Source organism: Hemicordylus capensis, chromosome 2 (assembly GCF_027244095.1).
Source record: "Hemicordylus capensis ecotype Gifberg chromosome 2, rHemCap1.1.pri, whole genome shotgun sequence".
Taxonomy (NCBI): domain Eukaryota; kingdom Metazoa; phylum Chordata; class Lepidosauria; order Squamata; family Cordylidae; genus Hemicordylus; species Hemicordylus capensis.
Genome location: NC_069658.1, coordinates 248,656,115 through 248,672,279, shown reverse-complemented (window position 1 = coordinate 248,672,279; position 16,165 = coordinate 248,656,115). Strand labels below are relative to the sequence as shown.

General features: G+C 45.0%; 1 protein-coding gene across 6 annotated transcripts in view; it reads left to right on the top strand.

The window, feature by feature from the left end:
* The window catches only part of LOC128342205 (zinc finger protein 585B-like), a 60,750-nt gene that overhangs the window by 11,752 nt on the left and 32,833 nt on the right, over positions 1-16,165 (top strand). Inside the window, exon 2 of one of the 6 annotated variants that reach the window (XM_053289237.1) lies at positions 6,365-6,453. The exons of 4 other annotated variants lie outside the window; for them this stretch is intronic. The gene's annotated coding sequence lies outside the window, so the exon portion shown is untranslated. Of the gene's footprint in view, positions 1-6,364; positions 6,454-13,631; positions 13,754-16,165 lie in introns of those variants that run through there. One more of the 6 variants, XM_053289238.1, reaches the window with a different exon arrangement.

Here is a 16,165-nt window from a genome sequence, read left to right as displayed (position 1 = left end):
AGTTCATCGTCACCTAGTGCAGTCCAATTTTTAATTTTCTTTGCTCTCACTTATTAATTAACTTTGTTCTGCTTTCACTTATTAATTCTGGTGTTATTATTAGAGCTTTCATTTGTTGATTACATTTTTCGACCTCTTTTACCCAGCCTGCTTTTTTATTATAATCTATTGGATTGTCCCATAATTTCCCCCAGAATTGCACTGTTTCTTCTTTATTTGATTCTTGTATGTTTCTTGCAGTTTCTTCTTCTGTGCTTTGATATAAACGTTTCTGATTTGTCTGGAACTGGAGATTCTGCTTGTGTTGTGCAATTCTGTCTTCATATCTGCTAATATTTGACACTGCTGTTATTTGCTGCTTTACTATTTCCAGAGCTTCTATAATTTTCCTTAAATCTAGATGGTATTTTTGGATCAAATACTGTTTGGTGTTTTCATTCTTCAACTTCTTGTCTTTCATATCTTTCAATTTACTGGCATCTGATCTGAGCCTGGCAATTTTATTTTCTAATCTAATCTTCCCTTTTAGATAGTTTACTACTCTCTCTTTTTAACAGGTTCCCTGATCTTATATCCGAGCTCTTGTGGTGGTGTTGCTGCTGCATTATGCATTAGTTGTTTTGTTTTCAAATTGTTAGTTGTTGTTTCTACAAGTGCAGCATTTTACATCTTTTAATACCTTATCAAGTTGTTTTTGGCAACTGTTTTTAGAGTCTGGAAGCTGAACCCTGATGTTTATTTGGTTCATATGCTCAATTAACTTTTGCTTTAATTCTTGTTGCTTTTCTGTTAAATGGCATTCAGGTCTTTGAAATGAAGGCAAAGGAGAGGTTGCCTGGTTTTGAACCCAAAGTGGTTCAGTGACACAGTAGTGCCCTCCACTGCCAACATCTTCTCCTTCTGCGTCTGAGCAACCCCTTCAATTGGTAGTAATTCTTCTTCCATATCTTGAGCCTGTATTGCTCTTTGCAATTCTTCCACCTCAACTTCTGTGAAAGTATTATTATTATTATTATTATTATTATTATTTTATTTGACAGTGCTAATGGGGAAGAAAGAATTTGAGATGGGAGGCCTGGAAGTATGTTAGTCCCACAAGCGTGGGTGTGCAAATTCTTTACTCTTATCTAAACTATTCAGCCAAGACACTATACAGCGGAATGATTGATTGCTTTGTAACAGGGTAGGAAATCAAACTAAGAATGCAGTATTGTACACACTAAACTTTAGTGGCACTTACTCCCATGTAATAGGGCTGACTTCTGAGTAATACACAAACTTGGAAAATATTTTCCAGTCCTTGGGACAGCCTTGGATTTGAAGCTCTGGTTTTAGGATGACTGATCTCTTATCTAGATCTCCAAAGGAAAAATCCATATGGATCTTTAGAGTGCAGGTTACTGAAATCTCTCTGACCTTAAATTTGATTTTGTGCTGTTTGTTTACATAAAGCAAGCTTCTGTTGGATGCCCAGCGTACTGTTTAGCTGTAAGGTGTTTGTCACACAGTGTATCCAAATGCTATTATTTGGGAGGTTCATCTGAACATCTGAGGACCAGTGTTCTCTAATTCTTTTCATCTATGTGCAGAATGAATTTTGTTCTGGGAGCAGTATCAAGGCAATATGTGAGCACATGTATCCAGAGTGGGCCTTCCTGATTCAATCTGAGTGGGATCTAAAATTAACTAAGTGGACATCAAAAAACCTTGTGAGCGTGTACACATGCGCACCCCTTAGAGGGAGCACTGTTCAGGATTTTAAGGCCAGAGGAATTGGCTTAACTGGGAAATGGCTTAGGTCCAGGTTACCTGAGAGAGTGCCTTTCTCTGCAAGATCCCCACCACTCATCAGGGCGCACCTAGGTAATTTTGGCACCTGGACTGCCCCTGTTGCAAGGCCTTTCCCCCGCCGCTGTGAGGCCCCCCCTTGTAAAAAAGAGAGAAGAAACCTGCATTTTGGGTAGGCCTTTCCAGAAGCCTGCTGCCCGGGCCTTGCTGTGCAAAACCACCAAGCTTTTCCATAATTTTAGCCGCCACGTGTGGGAGTGGGAGGGTGAAATTTAGCGGATGAAGCTTTTCCCTGTCCCCACTGCTTATCTCGATGCCAACAGAAGCTTCATCTGCTACACTTTTGCATTTGAGCTACTCTTAAAATGGCAGGAGCAGGGCCAGTTTAAATTGGTGGCAATTTTCATTCCCGCACACAAGCACAAGATTCAATGAGGGACAGAGATGAGGGGAGAGAGCCACTTGAAAGGAGAGGGGAGGGGGAATCTTAAAGCCCACCCTCCTCGTATTCTGAGCCAAGATTGTGAAGGGAGATTCTGAGATTGGCTGGTTGTTGCCACTTAAAATCTCTCTAGTCATATTGTTTGCAAGTCAGCCTTCCCAGAACTGTTTAAATAATGTTCAGCCTGAGACTACTCCCCACAAACCTGAAAGCTTCTTAACAGTTAAGAGATTAAGTCACGCAAGGCATTTGCATATGAGCAGCCATCTTGAAATCTATTTCCCCACCGGCCATTAGCTAAAGCTTAATTAGAGAAGGCCGTGCTGTGGGGGGCGGGGAGGGGAAGCCTTTCAGTTCCTTGTTTTAAAAACAAAGCCACAAATCTGACTTATTTAGCAAGTGACATTCATGTGTTCTGTGGTGTTATCTATTGCATAGCCAGCATCTGGGAAAGTGAGACACTGCTTTCCAGACTCATCACCATCTGTTTATACAAATTTTATTTCAGCTATTCATTCAGTTTATATACCATCCATCCTAAAGTGGCTCTATGTGGTTTATGTTAAAATCAAGAACACATAACAATTAAAATAAAAAACCATTTAAAAGCAGATTTTAATTAAAACTAGATAGCATTAAAAGCCAGGCTAAAAAGATGGGTCTTTAAGGCTCTCCTGAAGGCCTCCAAGGTAAGGAAGATAATCCTCTCATATCCACAGGGAGTGTGTTCCACGACCTAAATTTCTGCATGTTATGTTGAATTAGGTAAAATCCTCTTTATTATTTTATTTATTTAATGTATATACTGCCTGACTCCAAAGGCGAAAGGCGGTTCACAAAAATAAACACAACAAAAACAAAACAAACCATCTATTATATTAATTCTCCTGGGTGTGCCTGGGAATGTGCGTCCCAGAGCCGAGCTGATTGGAGCATTGGTTGCCTCGGCGGTGGCCCGGCCATGGAAGCCAGAGGTAGGCATGTGCACGGACCGGTTCGGAGGCCATTCTAAAGGCCTCCAGACCGGTCCGGACACGCGTGGTTTCGGTTCGGGTGGGAGGTTCTAACAAAGTACGGGGGGGGCTTTACTTACCCCCCAAAGAACGTCACCGAATTCTTTTGAGTAAGCGGGCGGCATACCTCCCTGCCGCCCGCTTCATTCCCCCTCTGGCGCGGCTCTGTCTGTCTCCTTTAAATTCTTCATCGGGCGGCAGGGTATCTTCCAGTCCCTGCCGCCCGGCTCTTCAATGTCCCCGATCGGCTGGCGGCCGCCCGCCCCCTGTGCAGCCTCAAGACCCCTGCCGCCCCTTCCCTTCCCATTTCAAGGGGTCGGCAGGAGAACTCCCCTGCCGACCCCGTCCCCTTCCCCGGCTGCACTGCAAATGGCTTCTAGGAAGCCTTTTGTGCGCCTGCGCAAAAGGCTTCCTAGAAGCCATTTGCAGTGCAGCCGGGGAAGCGAGCGGACGGCAGGGAGTTCTCCCGCCGCCCGCTCGCTAAAGTTTACACTTGTTTACTCGTGTAAACTTTAGCGAGCGGGCGGCGGGAGAACTCCCTGCCGTCCGCTCGCTTCCCCGGCTGCACTGCAAATGGCTTCTAGGAAGCCTTTTGCGCAGGTGCACAAAAGGCTTCCTAGAAGCCATTTGCAGTGCAGCCGGGGAAGGGGACGGGGTCGGCAGGGGAGTTCTCCTGCCGACCCCTTGAAATGGGAAGGGAAGGGGCGGCAGGGGTCTTGAGGCTGCACAGGGGGCGGGCGGCCGCCAGCCGATCGGGGACATTGAAGAGCCGGGCGGCAGGGACTGGAAGATACCCTGCCGCCCGATGAAGAATTTAAAGGAGAAGAGCCGCGCCAGAGGGGGAATGAAGCGGGCGGCAGGGAGGTATGCCGCCCGCTTAATCAAAAGAATACGGTGACGTTCTTTGGGGGGTAAGTAAAGCCCCCCCCGTACTTTGTTAGAACCTCCCACCCCAGTGCCGGACTGCAGCTCCGCAGTTCCGTGCACACCTCTAGCCAGAGGTGGCGGGCCTGGCCTGGCCGCGGAGACAAGGCCAAGGAATGGGGAAAGAAAGTGGGGGGGGGGCAGAAGTGGCAGTGGGGAGGAGAGGCGGCTGGGCCCGGAAGCAGAGACTGGGGCAGAAGGTGAGGGAGAGGTCACCGCCGGCTCCAGAGAGCGCACAGATGCTCTGTGCGGGGTCGGCCAGTTAAAACAATTTTAAAGCATTCAAAGATTACTAAAAGCCTAGCTTAAAAGAGGTGTCTTAAGGGCTATTTTAAAGGCTGGCAAAGATGTTAAATCACAAATGTCTATAGGGAGCGCATTCCATAGCCCAGGAGCGACTGCAGAGAAGCCCTGTTCCTGAGTCACCACCAGACAAGTTGGTGGCATCCGGAAACGGACCTCTTTCGATGACTTTAATGTGCACTGAGAATCATGTAGTACTGGGACAGGCCCATCTCCTGTCTTCTGCAAGTTCAATGCAAAGCCACACACCGCCCCTTTTGATGCGTTGACGGTGATATCTGGCAAGCAGTGGGGGGGAGTTGCAGGACCAGCCTGAGACATGGGCATGCGAGCTGCCATTTTTTGTCCCCCAGCATGTGTTGCCAGCGAACCAATCAAATTCTGGGAGCACCTGAATAAGCAGCCTGTTCTGTCACTTTCCCCTTAAGTTGCTCTGTGGGCAGGCACCCTCTCACCTGTCCCTTAACTCAGTGAAGGATATTCTGGTCGCCTTTTGGGGCCAAGTAGGAATTTTTGGGGTCTCAGCTGATTCTCTTTGGTTGTGGCCTTTTTCCACCTACTTCTCACTGACTGTTGGGGTGCTCACTGGGTTTATTTGGTCACTTTGCAGATGAGTGTGGGCTGGGATAGGTTAATTGGTTTTGGGCTGGAGGGCCGTTACAGTGAGTGGTAATATGGAAGACAGCTTGGTGACCTCGAGACTCTTGGGCTGGATCCACTCCCACTTGGATGCATGCCAGTGAACGCCGCTCAGTGCCTTATAACCTTGGTTCAGGTGGGCTGGCATGCATCCTCTTGTTGGGGGTAATCTTGTGGTCAAGAAGAGGTTCGGACTATGTACTGAGCCGAATCAAAGCCTGGTCCTTCACCCTCCTGTGGGCATATCTCCTATGAGATTGACCCACATAGGGGATAGCCGCACTTTAGTTCAGTTCCTCATTGGAGGTTTTGTAATTATTTAATAATGTGGCCCTAGTTTCTTCCAACTACACATGTCCTGTCGTTATTTGGTTCTGGGCTTGCAGATAAATATATTGAATGAAATCTCAGAGCTTAATTTTAGACGTGTTCAGAATAGAAGCCAGATAAGCAAAATACAGTTTTAACAATTGGGGTATATTCTTGTTTAATGAATCCAAAGATTTCTCAGTGGCCACCCTGGTCACCTGGCTGATCTTGAACTTGGATCCATTCCTGTGTGGGTCCAGGCAGGGTGGATTTGATTTAAATCAAACTGATTTAAATCACGATTTAAATCACGATTTAAATCACTAGCAGGGTGGATAAAAATAAAAAAAATCCGATTTAAATAAAAAAATCGGATTTTTTTTATTTAAATCGGATTTTTTTAATTTTTATCCACCCTGCTAGTGATTTAAATTGTGATTTAAATCAGTTTGATTTAAATCAAATCCACCCTGGGTCCAGGTGTACTGGCTACCATGCATTGGTGAGGACTTGGAACTTCCATACCGAGTGCCAACGTTTTGGGGCTCTTCACTCATCATCACCCCTATCTCTTTTCTTATCTGGAAAGTGGTATATTTAAACTATACAGACTTTAAAAGCTAACTCTCTAGTACTAAGCTACATTATTTTCTCTCTCTGCCAGTAACTATTTTGGTAGTCGTCCCTTTCTTTCTCACACTATCGTTTGCCCATCCATTCTGCTACCTTGGCTCTCTCGCCATACTTGTGGTTATACTGTGGTTGCAGATAGTTATTTACAACCTTTCCCCTTAAAAATAAACAAACAAAAAAACACACAAGCAAAAAACCACCAAAGGCCTACATGACTGGACTAATACTAACTAAGGCCTAACACAGCCCTTATAATATAGATTTCCCCCTCAGACCTATTCTTATCCTGTCATATGCTTTTTTATTGTTTCAGTCTTCTGATTAAAAGCACAGGAGCAAGGCCAGTAAAAAAAGGTAGCCGTAACTGTGAAGAAGGAAACTGAGTGGGAGATAAGAAGTTCGGTAAGGCTGAGCAAGAAGGAAACTGAGTGATAGATGGGTAGAAGTATATGTAAATAAGAGGCTTGGAAAAAACTAAACCACGAATACTACAGCTAAAGATAGAGCTACTAGATCTAGTCATACATTTGTGTTATACATGTATAATATGTGTACAGTGGTACACAAAAGCCCTATTCAGCTTCTATGTTGACATAAAGTCTTTACAGTGTACACAGGGATAATTATTCATATGTTGAATGCAGGTACAGCAGTGCCGTTTGTGTCTGTAAATTGCATTTGAGGGGCCTGTACCTTTTAAGATATGTTGAATTGTTTAGTGAACCCGTAGTTAGGTTTCACTCTATACTGAGATATGTTGAATCTGTTAGAGGTTGTTGATTTTTACCCACAATAGGTAAAACAGCAGAGCACTAAGGAATGAGCACACACTCCAGTTACAGAGTGGGTAGCAGAGGATGGTTTGGATATTGCACCTATTTAGAGAAAACACATGGAGATCCTTGTATGACTAAACACTAAATATTTATTGGTTAAATACACTTAGATAGGAAAGACCTACATAATGGATAGGTAAGGAGAGAGAGAGAGAGAGATGTTTCCATCTGCTCTCTAGGAAGAAAGGAAGGATTGTGACTCAGCACAGGAAGTGCTGCAGAGTCAGTTCAGGGGTCATAGAGTAGGGACAGATAGGGAGACCCTTACTCACTGTCTCTACACCCAATGCCCCTACTGGTCATTAGGACCGTTGGTGCAAAAGGTCGATGCACTGGAAGTTCATCTCCAACACTCCTTCTCATCGCCTGTTGCACCTGGTCACGACTCCCATCTTCTTACGAAGCATCTGGAATCTGTCTCTGAATAATGGCTTGGTTAATCCATCTGCCAGCATCTCTTCTGTGGGGCAGTACCTCTGCTGGACCACCCCTTTTTCTTGCAAGTCCAGAACATAGTGGTACTTAATGGGAATATGCTTAGTTCGAGATTTCATCTTCTCCATTTGGGAGATCTGGATACAACTTTGGTTGTCCTCAAACATCACTGTGGACTTTGGTTCCTCGATGCCAAAGTCCGATAGTAGTTGGTATATCCCTACTGCTTCCCTGCACGCTTCACTTGCTGAAACGTACTCCACTTCTGTGGATGATTGTGCAACAAGTGATTGCTTGTGGCTACTCCAAGTTATGGCTCCACCTCCATACAGGAACAGGTGTCCACTTGCGGACTTGCGGTCTGTTCTGTCCTCGCCCCAGTCTGCATCCACATATCCCACGTGTTTGGGATTGCTGTTTGCTGGGACCTCCAATACATAATGTGCAGTACCTTTCAGGTACCTTCCCAGTCTTTTGACTGCTATCCAGTCCTTGTTCGTTGGCACACTCACTTTTCTGCTCAGGATTCCCACTGCTGAGGCCATGTCTGGCCTTGTCATTGTGGCTATGCACAAGAGTTTTCCAATTGCCTTTCTGTATTGATTGTTGGCTGGTAAAGGCTGGCTGTCCTCATCTTGCTTCCAGAAATCAGCATCCATTGGCGTGCTGACTTCATTGGCATCTATCAGTCCCAGGCATTCTAGAAGATCTTTTATTTTCTGTTTTTGGTTGAGAAGGAATGTTCCATTCTCTTCTCTTTCTATTTGGATGCCAAGGTAATATGAGATGCTTCTTTCCAGAGGGTAGTTCCACAAGTCTCATTTTTGTGCAAGGAATCAATTTCTTCCATTGCTGCTTTTCTCCACTTCTCAGCTTCATCAGCTGGCAACCTTTCTATATCTTGCCATGTAGTGGGTTCTTGCATCTCTCTTGCATTAGGTGGAACCTCTTTGTTATGCCTCTGTGAGCGCCTCAGTTCGCGTTCCGGTTGTGCAGCCCCTTCTGAATCTGGCACTGATTCCTCGGGATCGCTGCTTGACTCCAGATCCGTTTGAGTCCAATCACATGGCTCTTCATTCATCTGGATTTCTGGGAAAATCTTTGATGCTTCACCTTTATTTGGTCTTTGTCTTTCATTGAAATACACTGCATTGCAGACTTTGACCTTTCCACTCTTTGGATCAAGAATTCTGTATCCTCTAGATTCATAGCCAACAAAAATTCCCAGTTCACATCTGCAATTGAGTTTGGTCCTCTTTGCTTTGGGAATATATGCATAGGCCATTGAACCAAATACTTTGATGTGTCTTAGGGAAGCTTTTCTGTCATGCCAAAGTTCAAATGGTGTCTTATTTGTTGCCTTGGTTGGCAATCTGTTTTGCAGCAGTCATCACTGCTTCAACCCAGAACCTGTCTGCTAGATTGGCATCATGCAGTAGACATTTGGTCATTTCCACTAGACATCTGTTCTTTCTCTCTGCTACCCCGTTGAGCTGTCCAGTAAATGGAGGGGTAGTCTGGTGAGAGATACCATTTGATTTCATAAGTTCTTTCATCTGGTTTGACATATATTCCCCTCCATTGTCTGACCTCAAACACTGGGGCTTCCTTCTAAATTTGTTGTTCACCAGTGCAATATATTCTTTAAATTTCTCAAACACCTGGCTTTTCTCTCTTAGAACATACACATAGCAAAATCGGGAGTAATCATAAATGAAAGTCAGGACATACTTATTTCTACCTGAACTCATCAGTAGGCCCACAAACATCTGAGTGAACCAGTTCCAAAACGCTCCTGGACTGTACATTTCCCTTTGCTGGAAAAGTTGGCTTGACTCCCTTGTTAAGAATGCAACACTGACATCTGCTGGCCATTTCTGGACATGCCCTTATATTAAATCCCTTGGTTAGTTCCCTCATTTGGGAGTCAGTTTTAAGGTTTAGGCTTCGGTGGCCCAATTTTCTGTGCCATAAGAAATCACAATTTTTGTGTTGGCAACTACTTGCCACATTTGCTTGTGCAGTAGCACAGTCTACTTCAAAAAGTCCATCATCCCACATGTGGGCAGTCATGATTAACTCATCACCTTTAGAGATGTAGCATGCTTCATTTTCAAAAATTGCTTTGCACCCCTTCTTGAGTCCATGCCCAATTGAAATCAAGTTGGCTTGTATCTCTGGCATGAAAAGTGCATCATTTGTCTTAACCTCATAAGCTTCAGTAGCAGAGCCACAAAGTATCTTTGCTGTCCCCTTGCCAGCCACACTTATCTTCCTTGAATCTGCTAGAGTGACATCTGATCTGTAGCATTTGTCGAGTTCAGTGAGCAGATCAGGATCACAGATTATATTCTGGGATGCACCTGAGTCCAGGATGAAAGTGTGACCCCTTTTTGGCTCTCCTAGGGCAAATTTGTAGCTTTTGGCGTTACTTGCCCTTTCAGATAAGCCACTTTGTCCATGCTTCTCCTCCCTTCTTTGTTTGTCGCTATGACTCATCCCTGTGTTTACTTTATTGCCATGGTGACCAGGTCCATGCCCTCTGAGTTTCCTGCCCTTTGAATATGCTGATGAGTCACTGAGACTACTCTGCTTGCTAATATTGAAATTACTTTGTCTGCTGAAATGTGCCAGAATGCCATCGCTTTCAAATCGATCCTGCTGCAACTTTATATTAAAATTTCTCAGACTCGACACAACATGATCAACCTTCAGTTCACAATGAGACAGTTCAAGAGCGACAACTAGGGGTTCAAAACTTTTAGGCAGGGATTGTAGGATTGCCCCAATTAGAATAACATCATTCAATTCACATTTGTTATTCTTCAAAAGCCTGCTAATCTCTAAAATATTTGCTATGTGGGCTTCAAAGTCTCCCCCTTCCTGCAGTTAGCTTTCGCATAGCCTTTTATACAGGAGAAGAGCTGCGTTTGCAGAGACTTGGCCACATTGCTTTTTCAGTCTATCCCATGTTTCTGAGGCTAAATCTGTATCCCGCACATAGATCAAGAAATCATCGCTTATACTCAAAATTAAAAGGCCATACGCGCGTTGGTTTTTCTTGTCCCACGAGGCTTGAGCAGCTTCATCTTGGGCTGGCCGTCCCTCTGTGAGCACTTCAGAGATTCCTTTTCCCATGAAGATCACTTTCATCTTGAGGGCCCAGGTTTTGTAGTTACTGCCATCCAGTTTGGGAAAAGAAGGAGCCATTCCTGAGTAGGCTGTAGTTACAGGATCCATGCTGCAGTTTCTAATTAATTCAGCTGCACTTTCAAAAATGAAAAAAAGGAAAAGGAAAAAAAACTCTGCTTGTGCCTAGAAGCCTGTTGCTCCTGCTGGGCCAATAACCCTGTTAGAGGTTTTTGATTTTTACCCACAATAGGTAAAACAGCAGAGCACTAAGGAATGAGCACACACTCCAGTTACAGATTAGGTAGCAGAGGATGGTTTGGATATTGCAGCTATTTAGAGAAAACACATGGAGATCCTTGTGTGACTAAACACTAAATATTTATTGGTTAAATACACTTAGATAGGAAAGACCTATATCTAATCTAAAGGACTACATAATGGATAGGTAAGGAGAGAGAGATGTTTCCATCTGCTCTCTAGGAAGAAAGGAAGGATTGTGACTCAGCACAGGAAGTGCTGCAGAGTCAGTTCAGGGGTCATAGAGTAGGGACAGATAGGGAGACCCTGACTCACTGTCTCTACTCCCAATGCCCCTAGTGGTCATTAGGACAGTTGGTGCAAAAGGTCGATGCACTGGAAGTTCATCTCCAACAGAATCTGCCAAGCTGTTGTATCTGCTTGTTTTGCGTGTGTGTGTTGCTTAACAAAAACGCTCTAAGAGCTCTGTAAATGTCTGGAGTTATTTTGTGTAGTATTTACACAAAATAACTCCAGGCAGACACAGAGCTCTGAACAAAGCATTTTCATTAAGCCTTGCAAAACTAGCAGTAAATACTACACAAGAACATAAAAGTGGCAACAAAGGTGGGATACAAAAACTTTTGTGGTACAAGTAGCTGTTGTCTTAAAAAAATTTTATAACAGAAAAGAAAATTACAGAAAAGAAAAAGATAAAAAGGAGAATTACGCAAATGCAGCAAATGATAGCTCACATATATCTTATACATCAAACTGGATTTCAACTCTCTATTGTATCAACACCCTACTCTCATTTCGATTTAGTCTGTTGACCTCCAATTGTAAATGTCGAAGTAAATCAGGGATCAAAGTTGATCAATACTAAGATTGAAAATCATTCACTCACAAGTTTATTTGCAGAGGAAATCCAAATCTTGGATGAGGTATCCGACCCTGTAGCAAATTGTATCATATAAATGTCTCCCAAGTAGGTTCAAATTTATCCGCTGATTTATTCTTTATGTATGAAGTAATCTTTGCCATTGCTGTGTATTTCTAGAGTTTAAGTTGCCATTCCTCTAACATCGGGACTAAATGTTTTTTCCAGTAGGAAGCATAAAGGATCCTAGAGGCAGTTATATATAAAGTGGAGTAGCTGGCCCTTTTGCTTCAGTCTGTGTCCTTTTCTCGAGATGAATTCCTCCCTGTGTTTTCTGATTACTGCTGGGATGCTGAGATCAATTGATTCGTGTTGCATTCTCTGTGCCTTAAGACCCAGCCTCCCCTCTTTTTCCTCCGTTTCGTTGGCACGTAGGTTTCTGAGAAGAATTAAAGAATGTTTTTAATAATATATAAAGTGGACCTTGTCACACTCGGTCCTGACAGCTGCGGTTTCACGTGTCCATGGTCATGCAATGAAGACCTGGCCTCTGTATATGTGGCTTAAAAGGGTTAAAAACAGCACATCTGTGGAGCCTAGGTGGCTGGAAATTACCTTGGAGGTCATTTCTGGCCACTATTTTGCTAAGCAGAGTCATTTTGTGGCTTTTTCTTGGGGGGGAAATATTCCCCTCAATTTTTTGTGGCAAAATGGCAGAATTGGGGCTGAGGGAGGGCATTACTGGACAGCTGGAGATTTGCACAGTATAGCACAGGATGTTTAACACGAGATGTTATGTTCTTTATTTCCGGTCTTTTTTAGTTTTTAAAGGGCTTTTTGCCACCTCCAGGAACCTAACCCCCCAGTTCTTATTGTCTCAATGTCTCGTTATCCGCAGTTGTAGCTGAGAATGGAACCTCTGCAGATAACAAGGTCCACCTGTACAGAACAGTACTATCTGGAAGATTTGTGAAATGACAGGCTATATATCAAAGAGGCTTTTGATAGTGCTGTGGAAGATTGGCCTATTTACATAGGAATGCTGGAGCAGTATCTTGAAGTGAATGTAGTTCCCCCAGAAAAACATGTGGCAGCATTGCTGAGTTATTATTAAGGGAAGAAGGACTTGCAGCCTTTGACACAATTTGATTGCTCTAGGGAAGCCTGCAACCAAGTCTTTTAAAGAAATAGTGCAAATCGTTCAGCAACATTATAACAGAGAGGTTCAAATTTCACAAAAGGAACCGGCTTGAGGGTGAAGCCTACCTCATTTGCAGCAGAATTAAAAAAGCTTTCAGAACATTGTCACTAAGAAGGGGCTTAATGATGCACTTAGAGACAAATTTGTATGTGGACTCCACTGACAGTATGCAAAAGAAACTCTTAACTGAGGAAAACCTTAGCTTTAAATGGGTTGTAGAAATTGGATTGACCATGGGAACAGCAGCTAGAAATGCAGTGGAGCTCCAGGAAAGAACTAGAGAACAAACAGAAATGAGCACAATGGCTGCCGTTTGAAGCAAAAAATCCCGTTAGACTCGGTAATCGGTGTTGTCATAGCTCCTACCAGAGGCAGAGGAAAAGCGGGGCAGTTCACGGGGATGAATCCTTGACTGTAAGGCTGCCACCATCCACCTTATTTTAATGTGAGATAAACCATTCTCTCCATATAGGATTCCTGGGGGCGGGAGGTGAAGTGGAAAAATCCTCCCTAGAAGGGGCTGTGCATTCCTAGACCTCCAGAGGCATGTGACTAAGGCAGACCCAAAATGAAGAGTAGTGTGCTTCACCAACAAGGGTTTATTATTGGATTAAAAGGAAAATGAATATGCAATAGGAACAATTGTCTCTTCATATAGAGCAGATTGTAAGAGAGAGAAGTTTCTCATTAATCGGGCAACTTGAATTCAAGCAATACAATAAAGAAAAATAACTTCCCTCGCATATCTAATTAGGAACATAGGAAACTGCCATATACTGAGTCAGACCATTGGTCTATCTAGCTTAGTATTGTCTTCACAGACTGGCAGTGGCTTCTCCAAGGTTGCAAGCAGGAATCTCTCTCAGCCCTATCTTGGAGAATATGGCAAGATCTCGGGCTCAGAATTAAATGCTGACAAAAGCGTATTTGTTAAAATGGACCCCGGACGCCAGCAACTCTCGTGCCTACCCATCTCTGAAGGTAAAAGCGAAGGGGCCCCAGAGTCCAAACTGAAGTGGGTAGATACAGTAAACATTTTGGGGATTGAATATGGGATTAAGGAAAAAGCCGGGGGGGGGGGGAATTGGACAGATTGGGAAGAAAAAGTAATGCTTAAAATCACCATGTAGAAAAAATGGAGCCTTGCCATGTACCAGAAAGCAGTTTACATCCGGACTTACCTGATACCCCTGGTGCATAACCTGGCGGTAGTCTATCCTCCCCCGCTCAATCTCCTTCGGAGAGTTGAAAGCCAGGTCTTCCATTTAGTATGGCACACCGCGTCCTTCCCTTTGGCCTGTGCGCTAGCATTTAAGGAGGTTGAGTGGGGAGGCCTAGCCCTACCCCTACCTGCCCTGCAACCCTATTTTGTAAGCGAATTCATGTCTTACAATTTTGGAAACTGGATTTTCGTGAATGTCCATGATTTTTTATTTATTTATTTGATTGAGTGATTGATTGATTGATATACCGCCCTTCCGAAATGGCTCAGGGCGGTTCAAATTTCACAAAAGGAACCGGCTTGAGGGTGAAACCTACCTCATTTGCAGCAGAATTAAAAAAGCTTTCAGAACATTGTCACTAAGAAGGGGCTTGATGCACTTAGAGACAAATTTGTATGTGGACTCCACTGACAGTATGCAAAAGAAACTCTTAACTGAGGAAAACCTTAGCTTTAAATGGGTTGTAGAAATTGGATTGACCATGGGAACAGGAGCTAGAAATTTGCGCCCAAAGCACCAGTTCGGGCCGAGGTTTTACAGAGAGAGGAGCTCTGTTTGCGAGCTCCTCTCTCCTTCTCCATTTATGGGTCCCTGATCGGCCTACAAGGTTAGGACTCGGGCAGCTAAGAGGGTGGGTGGGCGGTCGGCGGCCGCGGCGGCAGTAGCTTGGGCCAATTCGGCCCCTAATACTGGGTGCGTCCTATGGTCAGGTGCGTCTTATGGTCCGAAAAATACGGTAGCTTTATTGCTCTTCTGTCTTTTTCCCCCCCTCCAGGAACCTAATCCCTCAATTCATAGTCTCGTTAGCCACAGTTTTGTTTTCTATGGTTATAGACGAGAACAGAACCCCCGGGGATAACGAGAGCCACCTGTATTACAGTACCAGGTTTACTTTTAAAATGAATGCAGTCACTCACACAAAAACATGTACGAGAGTACAGCTATCTGTACACTCTTACAACATAATGGCCCAGTTCAAATGAGCATGACCCCAACACACAATGGGGTGGGGATGTACCGAGAGCACCTCTCCACCCCCAACCTACCTTCCCTCTAAGGCAGGGCTGCTCAACTTCGGCCCTCCTGCAGATGTTGGCCTACAGTTCCCATAATCCCAGGCTATTGGCCACTGTGGCTGGGGATTATGGGAGTTGTAGTTCAAAAACAGCTGGGGGGCCTAAGTTGAGCAGGCCTGCTCTAAGGTAGGTGTGTGTGTGTGTGTGTGTGTGTGTGTGTGTGTGTGCGCGAGTGCACGCGCTCAGGACTCCAGACCCCCACGCGGCTGTTTTCAGCAGATGCTCACTTGTCTGCTCCTGGAGTGGCCTTTTCCTTTCCCCCACCCTGCCAAGCCATGCTGCACTGTGCCGATCCTTCCTCTTAAAGTTTCCAGTTGCACAGTGTGGGATGGCATGGAGGTGCAGGGAGAAAGGTGAATTGAACCTTCCCCCCCGCCCCCCAAGACACATCTTCCTCCCCACCCCATCATGCTGAGCAGAGCCAAGCCGCTCCTTCCTTTCTCCAGCCTGGAGGGGAAGACGCTGCTGGCGAGCCACTCCTTCCTTCCTCAGCCCCTCCCATGTGAGGAAGAGCGAGAGAAAGAGGGAGGCTTTCTCCCAGGGAGGGAGGGAGGGAGAAGGAAGGTGGCTGGAGGGCAGTGTTCCCTCTAACAGGGATTCCCAGATGTTGAGTACAATTCCCAGAATCCCCAGCTGCAATGGCTTTTGCTTGGGGATTATGGGAGTTGTAGTCCACATCATCTGGGAATCCCTCTTAGAAGGAACAATGCTGAAGGGGCTCCTGAAATCTCCTGGTGTCCAGCACCCAATGCACAAGACAGCCCTATCTTCTTGGAGATTTCATTTTCTTTGCGCTTCCCTGCCTCTCTCTCAGTTTTCTTGCCCTAGGACTGGCAGTGCCACAGGGAGCGGCGGAACGAGTTGGACCCGGGTGGGCGAGTGGGATTTTGCAGAGGGAGCCAGTGACAGCAGGGGGAGGTGGCTGCACTCCTGGAGCTGGCCCCCAAAGCAGCAGCAGCAGCAGTAACAAAGAGGGAAGGTTCCAGCAGCACTGTAGGGGGATCACGGCCGCTAGCGGCCACCTTGTCCCTGCATGCTCCTTTTGACTGGGCTTCCTCAACTCTGGTGTGCTCTCCATACTTCCCTCCCTGTCA